The sequence below is a fragment of the Eulemur rufifrons genome, chromosome 24, assembly GCF_041146395.1.
Source record: "Eulemur rufifrons isolate Redbay chromosome 24, OSU_ERuf_1, whole genome shotgun sequence".
Classification (NCBI taxonomy): Eukaryota; Metazoa; Chordata; class Mammalia; order Primates; family Lemuridae; genus Eulemur; species Eulemur rufifrons.
The window spans coordinates 9,732,165-9,744,186 of NC_091006.1; positions in this window are offsets into that span (position 1 = coordinate 9,732,165).

A 12,022-nucleotide genomic window follows, 5' to 3' on the forward strand; every position below is an offset into this window, starting at 1 on the left:
ACTGACTAGCTGAGGAGTGACGATGGCCTGGATGGTGATGGCCATTAGAGGCACCTCTTTGGCCAGCAAGTGTGTGGCAGTGGCAAGTAGAAGGACAGGTTTTTGTGTGAGGGCGGAATGCAGGAGAGTCTGTCCTGTGGGTGGGTGAGTGACCCTCAGGATGTGGAGAAATGGGCAGGGGAGAGCATCACATTGGCCAATAGTTCGGCCATGACTTGAATCAGAAGGAAAATAATGGAGAGTGGCTGTGAGGCCCTGAGACTGTGTGAACGTCCAAGGAGATGGCATTGGAGCCACAGGGGGCATATGTAGCATCCATTGCTGTGTAGCCAAGGCGCATGGGGGAATGATGTGGAGATGTATGCGAGTTACTAGGTGTTTCCTGCCTGTAGGGTACTGACTCCCACAGAAATGTGGGGATAGGTGGGGAGGAGCTGGGAGACACGGAGAGTGTCTGTAGGCTGGGGGTGAAGAGCTAGAAGACATGGGGAGGAGCCCAGTGAGGGCCGCGAGCTGGGTGTGTTCAGCTTATGGTTACAGATATCTGGGGATGGTTGGAGAGTAGGTGGGAGACACAGGAGGCTCCCTGAAGGCTGTGTGTGAAGAGATAGAAGACATGGCGGAGGAACTGGGTGAAGTCTGTGGGCTTCTAGGTGTTTCTAGGGTGTGGGAGGCTGTATCTTGCAGAAATCTGGGAATGACTGAGGAGTAGCTAGGAGACACAGGAGACTCCCTGAAGGCTGAGGGTGAAGAGACTGGAAACACAGGGAATGAGCCCAGTGAGGCCTGTGAGTTTCCAGGTGTTTCCTGGGTGTGGGGAACTAAATGTTCCAGAAATCTGGGGTTGGTTGAAGAGTTGCTAGGAGACACAGGAGACTCCCTGAAGGCACAGGGGATGAGCCCAGTGAGGTCCGTGAGGTTCTAGGTGTTTCCTGGGTGTGGGGGACTGAATGTTCCAGAGATCTGGAGATGGTTGGAGAGTAGCTAGGAGACTCTCCTGAGGCTGGGGGTGAAGAGATGGGAGACATGGGTGAGGAACCCAGTGAAGTATGTGAGCTTCTAGGTGTTTCCTGGTTGTGGGGAATTGAGTGTTCTAGAAATCTCAGGATGGTGGCAGAGTAGCTAGGAGACACAGGAAACTCCCTGAAAGCAGGGGGTAAAGAAATGAGAGACACAGAGGAGTAGCCCCGTGAAGTCTGTGAGCTTCCAGGTGTTTCCTGGGTGTAGAGGGGTGAATATCCCAGAAATCTGGGGATAGTTGGAGTAGCTGGGATACATAGGAGAGCCCCTGAAGTCTAGGGGTGAAGAGGTAGGAGAAATGGGGGAGGAGCCCAGTGAAGTCTGTGAGTTGGTAGGTGCTTCCTGGGTGTACGAGGCTGTATCCTGCAGAGATCTGGAGGTGGCTGGAGAGTAGCTGGGAAAGACAGGAGACTCCCTGAAGGCTGGGGGAGAAGAGAGAGAAGATATGGGGTAGGAGCCCAGTGAGGTCTGTGAGTTTGTAGGTATTTCCTGGGTGTAAGGTGGTGAATGTCCCAGAAATGGAGGGGTAGTTGGGGAGTAGCTGAGAGACACAGGGGACTCCCTGAAGGCTGTGTGGGAAGAGATGGGTGACAAGGGGAAAGAGCCCAGTGAGGTCTCAGAGTCTGTAGGTGCTTCCTGGGTGTGGGAGGCTGTATCTTGCAGAAATCTGGAGGTGGCTGGAGAGCAGCTGGGAGACACGGGAGACTCCCTGAGGACTGGGGGTGTGATGATGGGGGACATGGGAGCAGAGTCCAGGCAGGTCTGTGAGTTTCCAGGTGTTTCCTGAGGGTGCGGGGCTGAATGTTCCACAAATCTGGGGGTGGCTGGAGAGTAGCTGGGAGACACCAGAGAGTCACTGGGCGCCGGGGGTGAACTGCTTGGCGACGGCAATATGAACATGTGGTAAATTGTTGACGAGCATGGTGACTCTGAAGAGAACCCAGGGGAGGACGTGGCAGAGCACAGTGGCTTTGGTGACTGTCCGTCGTGGCTTTTAAAGGGAACCGTGAGGCTGTGTGAGGAGGGAGGCGAATGCGGTGAAGCCCTGGAGGGGGAGGGAGAGGAGTCCCGGGTGCCCGGTGAGCTGCTGGCCTTTGGGTCCGAGTTGCTGCGAGAGGAGCGAGAGAAGCTGGGGGAGGGTGGCAGGTGGGCTGGGGAGGCAGGGCGGGGGCCCGCTCGTAGGAGGAGCCAGAAGTGACCCCACTGTCCTTAGATGCGGACATGGTCGGGAAACCGGCAGCTTCCAGAGCCCCCGGAAATGGAGGGTAGTGTGAGTTGTTTGTGTGTTTTGTGTGTGTGTGTGTGTGTGTGTGCGCGCTCCTTAAAAAAAACGGGAATACACAAATCAGACAGAGATTCACTTACCCAAGTGTTGTGTCCTTTTGATTGCTGATGCGCTTCCAGAGCGCAGGACGCTGCAAGCACCAGGTGCACGCACGGCCACGAATCACCCCGGACGCCGCTCTGGGAAGAACTGAGCGCAAAGATTTGACGGGCTTAAGTACAGTTGGGCGGGGCCTGGGCGGGGCCTGGGCGGGGAAGGGCGGAGCTTCACGCCCCCTCCGGTGAGTCTCAGCCACCTGATGGGAATCGCTCTCCTATTGATTTCCAGTTGATTTCCTGTTAAAAATTTGAGACCAAGAACTTAAAACTTTCGTGGGCCAAATATGTTATAAATGAATTCTACTTATACACTTGACACCATCTGGAGCTGTGGGTCTCAGATTGTCGTCCTGGCATGAGCAGCACCGTTTGCAAACTGTGGAACCGCAGGGATTCGCACAGCTGTGTTATGTTCTTCCCCGTGATTCTGATGCATGGCAAGGGTTTGTTCGTGTTTTCGTTTTGAGACAGGGTCTCGCTCTGTTGCGTGGGCTGGAGTGCAGTGGCGTCCTCACAGCGCACTGCAGCCTCAAACTCTTATGCTCAAGAGATCCTCGTGCCTCAGTGACTCCCACTGCTTGGCAAATTTATTGTTTCTTTGTAGAGACCGGGTCTCCCTGTTGCCCAGGCTAGTCCCAAATACCTGGACTCCAGTGACCCTCCAGCCTCGGCCTCTCAAAATGTTAGGATTACAAACGTCAGCCACTTTACTGAGGGGCTTTGTGTGTAAAAAAACACAACAAAACAAATGTGAGCCACCACTCCCAGCACATAACAAGGTTTAACAACCTCCCATGTTAGCAGAAAGACCCTTTTGTTTTTTAAAAGGTTGAGATATGTAGTGTATAAATATTATTTTGTTCTGGAGTCATCTGGAGAAATCTGATACAGGTGTGTGGTTGATCGATTCAATTAGAGTAATTAGATTGGCACTACTAAGGCGTGGCTCTAGCTAATTAGAACATCTGATTAATGGTTTAATTGTGCTAAATTGTAAAATTATGTGTGTTTACATTATACTAATTAGCCTGAGAATTGCAATGCTCAAGTGTGACAAATAAGTGATTTTATGTAAGTATTGACATCAAATGTTATTTTTGACTCTCATTTTGACTCTCATTTGCCTGGTGGGCTCATTCAGAGTCAGACTCTTCCTGTTCTCGGGGGTTTATGTTTCATTGCAGGGAATTTCAAAGACATTGAGGGCGAGGGTAGAGGGATGGTCTACACACTCTCACTTCATTTTGCTTCATTAAGGAAATAGCAACATTAGTTTTATGTATATATTACTTTCTTCTTCTTTCACTAAAATTCTTTCTTCTTTTCCAAGCTTCCTGAGACGACTGATGACTTTATTCAATTCCACTTCTCTTTTTCTAAACAAATATTTACATCTCAGATAAATTTTGGTGACATTCCATAATCTGCTGCTGTCATTTTGTTAGGTAGTTAGTAAGGCTCTCCCGCTCTTCTCAGGACAAGGGTTCCCCGTTTTGGTGCTGTTTCCATCAATTGCTCCACCTGGGAAGGAGGATAGGGGCGGGTGCTCCATTTTGTGTAGTCCCACCCTTGATCCTATCCCGAGAAACTGCTACAGCTGGGGAAGGAGGGATGCTTTCTCAATCTAGGAATTCCCCAGCCCAGGCATAATAAGATTTAGAAAGTGACCTAGAGTACCCTAAGGGTCATTAATATGCCATTAGCTTGAATCTGCATTGCAGTTCGCCACTCCCCAACCCCCAGGTGCGCTTTCTTAGAGGGAGCTGGTATATATGCAGATGGTTTTTGAGGACACCTGTTGATCATTTAATAACATCCTGCACCTCCCAGGAGCCCTCCTTCAGACTGGGCTAATAAAAGCAAACAATTCGAGAAGTCCGGGGGGGAAGGGAGTGGTCAGTCAGTGAGTTGGTCTGTCTCTCTCTCCACTCAGGGACACAGACCAGTTTTATTCTACAGTAAAGAGCTGGTTTTGTGAAACTGCTCCCTGCCTGATGTTACACCATCGTATTGGCCTTGCCGGTGATTTTTCAAAGAAAGGAGTCAGAGGACTAGGATAATAGTCTGGACTTGACACTGTGGTGTGTCTTGTCCTTCGGGTAAAAGCACACCAAGTACCAAGGGCAGAGTCCCGCCCTGGCATCTTTGATGCTGGAACCCGGCATTCTGATGCTTGCACAGACGCATGGCTCAGTTCTCAGTCAAAGACTCGTCTGCAAACCTCTGAAGTTCTCTGGGTAGTTCCTTCCTCTCCACAAATCCTCACCTTCTTGTCTGATATTTGTTTCCTCAACTGGGTGAGACTGTTGGGCTCTCTCTGGGTATGTACTCCTGGCTCTGTAGCCTGGAAACTGCCAGCAGACTGTAAGCTCGGGAAGTCACAGCACTGATCTCGTTTGTTTCCTTTCTCTTACGGATCAGAGGCCCACGCTGCCTATTGTCTAATATCTGAAAACTGTCATTCCATATATTTTATGTTTGTTTAAGGTAGGAAGGTAAATCTGGACCCTGTTACTTCATCATGGACAGATGTAGAAGAGAGAGCTTTGGTTTTTAATCTGAAAAATGGGAGAAATAATTGCTACTTCTGTGGCACCATCTCAACTAAGCTGTTTTAGAACTTGCTAAAATTATAATGCTGCCTCTTCTACAGACAGGATTACCCTATCTTAGTTGCACTAAGCTGAAGATTACTGGCCACTAAGACAGACTCTTTTTGATGGGGTTCACTCTCCTTGGTCCTGCCAAGTACAAAGCCCAAAGTGTGACTACGACCTGCCCTACTGGCTCCAGCCCTCACTGAAGGTTGTCAATAATCCCAAAGAGCTGTCCTCGCCAGCTCAGTGACTGCGGTATGTGGGTTTAAAAATAGAAAGATTTTATATACTTCATGCACACAGAGAAGGCATGCTAACCACCCACCTCCTTTTTGTTAACTCTTTCTCTGGGCAGAGATCTTGAGCTCATCGTCAGTTACTGAAAGTCTTTGCCTGGGCGGTAATCTCAAATTTTAGAAGCCCCTTTTAGGGGGCTGTGATGAGATGAAACCTGTAGTTTGCAGATGATTAGCCTAGTGAAGGTTCCATTTCCTGTATGGACCTATATAGAAACCTGTTTTATCTTCTGTTGTAACAGATGCTGGTGAGCATTTGCCTCCAGGACAATTTGGACTGATCAATAGAAAGCATCTTTATTGAAGAAGATCAGAAGTCCAATTGTGACTTTCTTCGTGATGTTGCATCTCACAGTGGACCCACGGCTCTGTATAGACCTAGCTATCTATAACTAATGGTTTCTAGATGCTCAAAATGTTCCTGCCTCGTGGGTGGAAATTCAACATTGGCTGGTGGCCCCTGTGACCTCTGTGACACCATCCAATGTCTCTGAAAGTGTTCTTGTCTGGTAGCCACAAGAGGTTACAAACCCATTTTTATTTTTCTTCCTTAACATAAGCTACTCACCAAAAGGCCCTGGTCCACATTGTTGCCACATAACTGATGCGTCTTCAGGATGATGGTGCAACCCACGAAGCTGTTCAGCCTGTAAGGGTATGAACTATTGCTGCTGTTTCCAGTTTAACTCTAGTTTTAACCTAGTCTTGATCTTTACCTTAAATTTTTTTTCTAATTCAATGTCTTCTGACCAATTCATATCTTTCATAAAGAATCACAAAAAAAAAAACCCCACAATTTTACATTTTCATTTGAAGCTGGAAACTTTAGTTTTCCTTTTATTAAAAAAATACAATTGGACTTTATCCGTCAATAACAGAGAACAATATTGCAAACACGGTAGTCATCCCCTCTTCCCATTTGGACACAGGAGCCACAATTGACGCTGGACACTCATACATAGGTAGAGGCTGCACCACATGGGGACGCTGTGGTGACTAGGTGTCCAATTTCTTGGGGATACATCTTGGAACTGGCTGTATCGTACACAGGTCTAGATGGTCAACCCTGTGAGCAACATCTAATGAAAGCACTGGATTATGAAAAGAGACCCCAACTCCCTCTACCCCAGCACAACATGAAAAACTACTAAAGCAGAGAGTACACACCTAGTATCAACAATGGAATCCCCATACAGTTAGTAGAGAATTGTAATATCAGAATACAAATAAATGGCTTTGAGATTTTTATCAGAAAAAAAAATCTCTGGCTTTTACATAGGTTTGGTTCTTTTTTAACTTCATCCCAACTACTACAATTTCTACTTACAATCACATGTACGCATTATTATTATTTCTAAATAAACTATGAATTCAGGTTAATAGAATGCTCTTGAAGATTTTCAAAAGTACAGAAAATTCAGAAACTTACACATAGAGAAAGTTTTAGCCTGCCACAAAATGTCCTGCCAGGTTCATATGGTCTTTGTCTTCTCAGAAGGCAAGTAACAGTGGAGAAAAAATGTGGAAAAACCAATTAGAGAACAAGAAGAGCTTATGGTCAGAAGAATCACCACCCTAAAGGGTCTGCGGTGACCCAAGGGCATGGATTATCAACAATCCAGACCTAAGTAAACACTGTCAGGAAGTGAACTAGAAGAACCTGGGCAAGAAAGAGGAACAATATCCAAAAGGAATATCCAGGTTTCAAGAATTTGACCCAATAGTGAAATTCCAGGAACCATCCCCAAAGAAGACAGGAAATGATCATGAAGATTGTCATAACTCTAGAATGAAAATCCAATAGAACACAGAAGGCATAAAGGAGTCCAGACAGATGATACAAATACTATGGAAAGGTTTATCAATCACTAACCTATTTCCATGGAAATGCCATCCCCAGTAGATTACAAATCAGTACCACATTAGCCATAAAAAAGAAAATCCAGCTGTGCTGTTTCAACATGAGGATCCACTTGACAAATGCCAAAAGCAACACATTTTAAACGTAACAACACTATTTGTATTGCAAGGTCTATAAAACATACTCATTTAGTTAGACCCCCCAAATGAATCCAAATAAAAATTAAATTATCCTAAGCAGTAAAAACTGCCTACATCATAAACTTGTTTGTGGTTTTACAAAAGCTGTTTTATAAAGTTTTATCTACTGACAACAGCCAAAGTTGCTGAATATTAGCTTGGTATCTGGTTTTATCTCTCTCTCTCTCTCTAACACACACACACACACACACACACACACACTCACACACAAAATTAGCATCTGAACCATCTTCCTACATGAGGAATTTTTCACAAGAGGAATGGACATCACCCAGAGATCATGGACTTGGAATTGGATGCAGTAATAGGAAAGTTTGATTTATTCCTTTGTGGTTTTGGTTCTAAGAGAGATAGTTGTGTTAAATTAGATAGGAGGCTATATACATATTTAAATATGTGAAAGTATAGAAAGCAAAGAAAATGTTAGATTGGGTAGGCCAAAGGGTGGGGTATACTGGAACCTTTTTTTTTTTTTTTTTTTGCTGCTGGTTAGCAAATGAATAACAATTCTCTGAATGACAAATTGTCCACTTAATTAGTATGAATGGAAGGTAGAGCCCACCTACCACTAGACTCTGAAAAACACCAGGCCCTCGTGGCTCTGGTTCCAACCTTCCTCACTGCTCATGCGCAGGCGCCGCCTAGCATCCACCAGGCCTGGGCACTTGCCTCAGACTTGGAATCAAGAGAAATTGGTGCAGAGATGTGATCTTGCGGAATTCTCAAGGATTCCACAGCAGAATTACGGCACTTGTTTCTGTCTCTATAACCCTGACTACAGTCTTAACAGTTTCTTGCCAATTCTTGGAGCCACGTATACTTTTAATAAACTTCCTTTTCTGAATCAACAGCTAGAGTTGGCTCATATGCTTTCTAACTAAAGTCCTAGGCTGCTGCAATTTGTAATGAGCAATATGCTATTTACTGATGTGAGCCATCAAGTCTTTGCAGGACATTTCCCCAGGGGGCCTTAGACTGACTGAGGTATCCCTTCTCTTTCTTCCCTGTAGTTCTTAAGAATAATTGTAGAATGTGCTGGGAATGCAACACCCTGAGATAACGGAGAATTGGCCAAAACAGCCCAGGCTCTGTTCCAGTTCCCACAAAAAGATTAAAGGATTACATCCTCCAAAAACAGAATGTCCTCAATGCCTTAGCTCAGTGAGTCTTGTGACCCTGGCATATAAAACCCAGAGTGGGCTGCTTTCCAGGGTCCCTGAGCTGCAAGCAGAGCACACACAAACAAGACTCCATCTACCCCAGGCAGCTTTCCTGAGCCTTAGGGAACTGGCTTATGATGAATCTTAGGCTTCCAGTGTCCCTTGCCACTCATCTGTAAGTAACCAACCTATTTCACATAATTTGTTGTGTGTGTGTTCTGTCTCACCGGACTCAGACAGTCGGTAACCAGTGCACAGGGAACCTGCTTCACAGTCTTCTTAAGTGAAACAGAGCCCATGTGCAACCTCAATCAACAAACTGGAAAAATACTGATTTTTCCACATAAAGTTCTAAAGGCCGAGATAAGATTATTGGGTTTTATCAAGCACATTAAATAAGACATACAACACCAGGCGTGGTGTCTCATGCCTGTAATCCCAGAAACTCAGGAAGTTGAGGCAGAAGTTTTGCTTGAACCCAGAAGTTTGAGACCAGCCTGGGTGATATAGTGGGATCCCATCCCCCTCCCCCCAAAAAAGACATACAGTATAAATATTATGTACAAAATCCATAAGAAATTTAAAAAGACAAAAGATGTATCTGAAAACAGCATCAAAAAGTCTAGACTTCTCCCACCTAGCTGAAATCTCCCCAAAAAAACGTGAATAAAAGCACATTTATCTTTGTTAAGCCTCGGAGTAAGCTGAAACATAAAAATCACAAAATAAGGTGAAAAGAGCAGAAAAGCAATAAAGACTGAGCAAAAGTGTAGGGAGAAATGGAAAGTGTCCTCAGTAGGTATATTTCTCTGAAGTGAGGAGGACACCTCTCAACTGCAGACTGAATGGGGAGAACCAAGCGCATTGTATTTCCTGGAGTCATTCTGGCTCTGAGAACCAGAGAAGACCAAGAACGACAGGGAGAAAAACCTATTTGCATGAAGCAGTCAGCTCCCTGGCACAGTAAACAATGCTAGACTCTGCGTAGTGAGCAGCCAGCAGCTAACTTCACTGTTGACTAGAAAGGAGTCAAGGCTAAAATACTTCTCACATACTAAGAGCCTGGAATATAGCTGTTTCAGGAAATACTTCTTACACAAAATGAACAGATGAAAATGAGTACAAGGCTCGTACAAAGGCATTACAAGAACAAGTGGATGTGGAAAGGCACTAATTTAAAATACTGAAAATAAAAAATATCATTTAAAAAAATAAACAGAAAAGACAGCAAGCACTAATAATTCTGAAGACCTTACCCTAAAGAACTTGAAACAATCTTACCCCAGGCAACTGCAACTAAGACAAAAGCAATTAAGAGTCACGGAAGATAGCATGTGAAGCCTACTCAGCTATAAGAAATAATGGTGATATAGCACCTCTTGTATTTTCCTGGATAGAGTTGGAACCCATTCTACTAAGTGAAGTATCCCAAGAATGGAAAAATAAGCACCACATGTACTCACCATCAAATTGGTTTCACTGATCATCACCTAAGAGCACATTTAGGAAAGACATTAATCAGGTGTCGGGCAGATGTTGGGGGGAGGGAAGGGGATGGGTGCATACATACATAAGGAGTGTGATGCGCACCGTCTAGGGCATGAACATGCTTGAAGCTCTGATTCGGGGAGGAGGGGGCAAGGGCAATATACATAACCTAAACTTTTATACCCCCATAATATGCTGAAATTAAAAAAAAAAAGGATGTGAAGCCCCAACGCTTATCAGTTGGAGTGTCAAAAAGAACGTAAAGAAGAACAGCAGAAAACTTTTAAAAAGTCACTGCTGAGAATTCTGCACAAGCTAAGAACTATACCGAGTTCCTCAGATCAAAAGCACACTGAGAACTGAGCAGGGAAATTCCATAGCTTGGATTGCTCTACAAAAAAATAATAGATTATCAACAAAATTCTCTTTGGCATTAAATGCCAGAAGAAAATCAAGTTATACTTTCAAACTGCTGTAGGAAAATCACTGTTAGCCTAAAATTGTCTTCCTTAGCCAAGCTACCATTCAAAAATAAGTGACCACTGAGGCCATTTTCAGGCACACAAGGTGTAAGAGAGGTCACCACACACACACTGCTAAGGGAATACTTAAGAAAACCAAAGATATTAGGAAGACGGGGGGTGGGGAATAAACATTGGTGAATACAGACCACCCACCCAGAAGAATTCAACTGTTGACTGCATTTTTTTGTATTATGTTAAGCTTTTACATATTTCCATTTGTTAGTTTTTGTTGTTGCTCATTTTATTGTTTCTATAACATGATGGGGCCTCATGTTTATTTTCAGTCTTTCCCCTTTGATAAAGAAATCATTTAAAGCTATAACCTTTCTATTTTATTCTGAGAACAGCTTTTTCTGTGTCCCCCAGGTTTTGCCATTAAGTGGTCTCACGTAATTCTTGCTAGGCAGTCTTAAAACTCACTTTGATTTACTCTTTAAAAAACTGGTTCAAGGAGAGTATCTTTTAACATCTATGTATTAAAAACATTTGGGTTGGCCGGGCGCGGTGGCTCACGCCTGTAATCCTAGCACTCTGGGAGGCCGAGGCGGGTGGATGGTTCGAGCTCAGGAGTTCGAGACCAGCCTGAGCAAGAGTGAGATCCTGTCTCTACTAAAAAAATAGAAAGAAATTATATGGACATCTAAAAATATATATAGAAAAATTAGCCGGGCACGGTGGCGCATGCCTGTAGTCCCAGGTATTCGGGAGGCTGAGGCAGGAGGATTGCTTGAGCCCAGGAGTTTGAGGTTGCTGTGAGCTAGGCTGACGCCACGGCACTCTAGCTTGGGCAACAGAGTAAGACTCTGTCTCAAAAATAAATAAATAAATAAAAAAATAAAAACATTTGGGTCACCTTTTATTTGTAAGTTTACTGGAGTATGGTGAAAGAAGTTTGGCTTACAAATCTCTCTAAATTTTTCTATGGTAAAATACAGTTTGATTTTTGTGAATTTTACCCAAAAAATGTTTATGCAAAGGATATATATACATACACACACACACACACACACGTACACATAATGTCATAGGTCATTAAAATCTAGTTACTAATTTACCTTAAACTTTAGGCTCTGAAGTTTAGTTATAAATTTTTGGCATGTTGATGCTTTAACTTCTTTTTATTTTTGGCTGATCATTTTTTAATTATGATACTTTTCCTCCAAAGGGAAATTATTGAGCAAATGACAAATTACTCTATCATTTTCCCTTAATTATTAAAACTATTTTATTTCAAAACACTTGGCAACTAAATCACCATCCAGGAACTGATACAAAGTTGTTCCTCAGTATACTCAGTGTACTGGAATTGGTTCCAGGATCTCCTGAATATACCCAATTCCATGCATACTTAAGGCCCACAGTCAGTCCTATGGAACCACATATACAAAAAAGTGGTTTTTATACTTCAGTTTTGCATCGTTATACTCGGGTTTTGCATCTTGAAAATACTGTATTTTTGATCTGCATTTGGTTGGGAAAAAAATCATGATTCA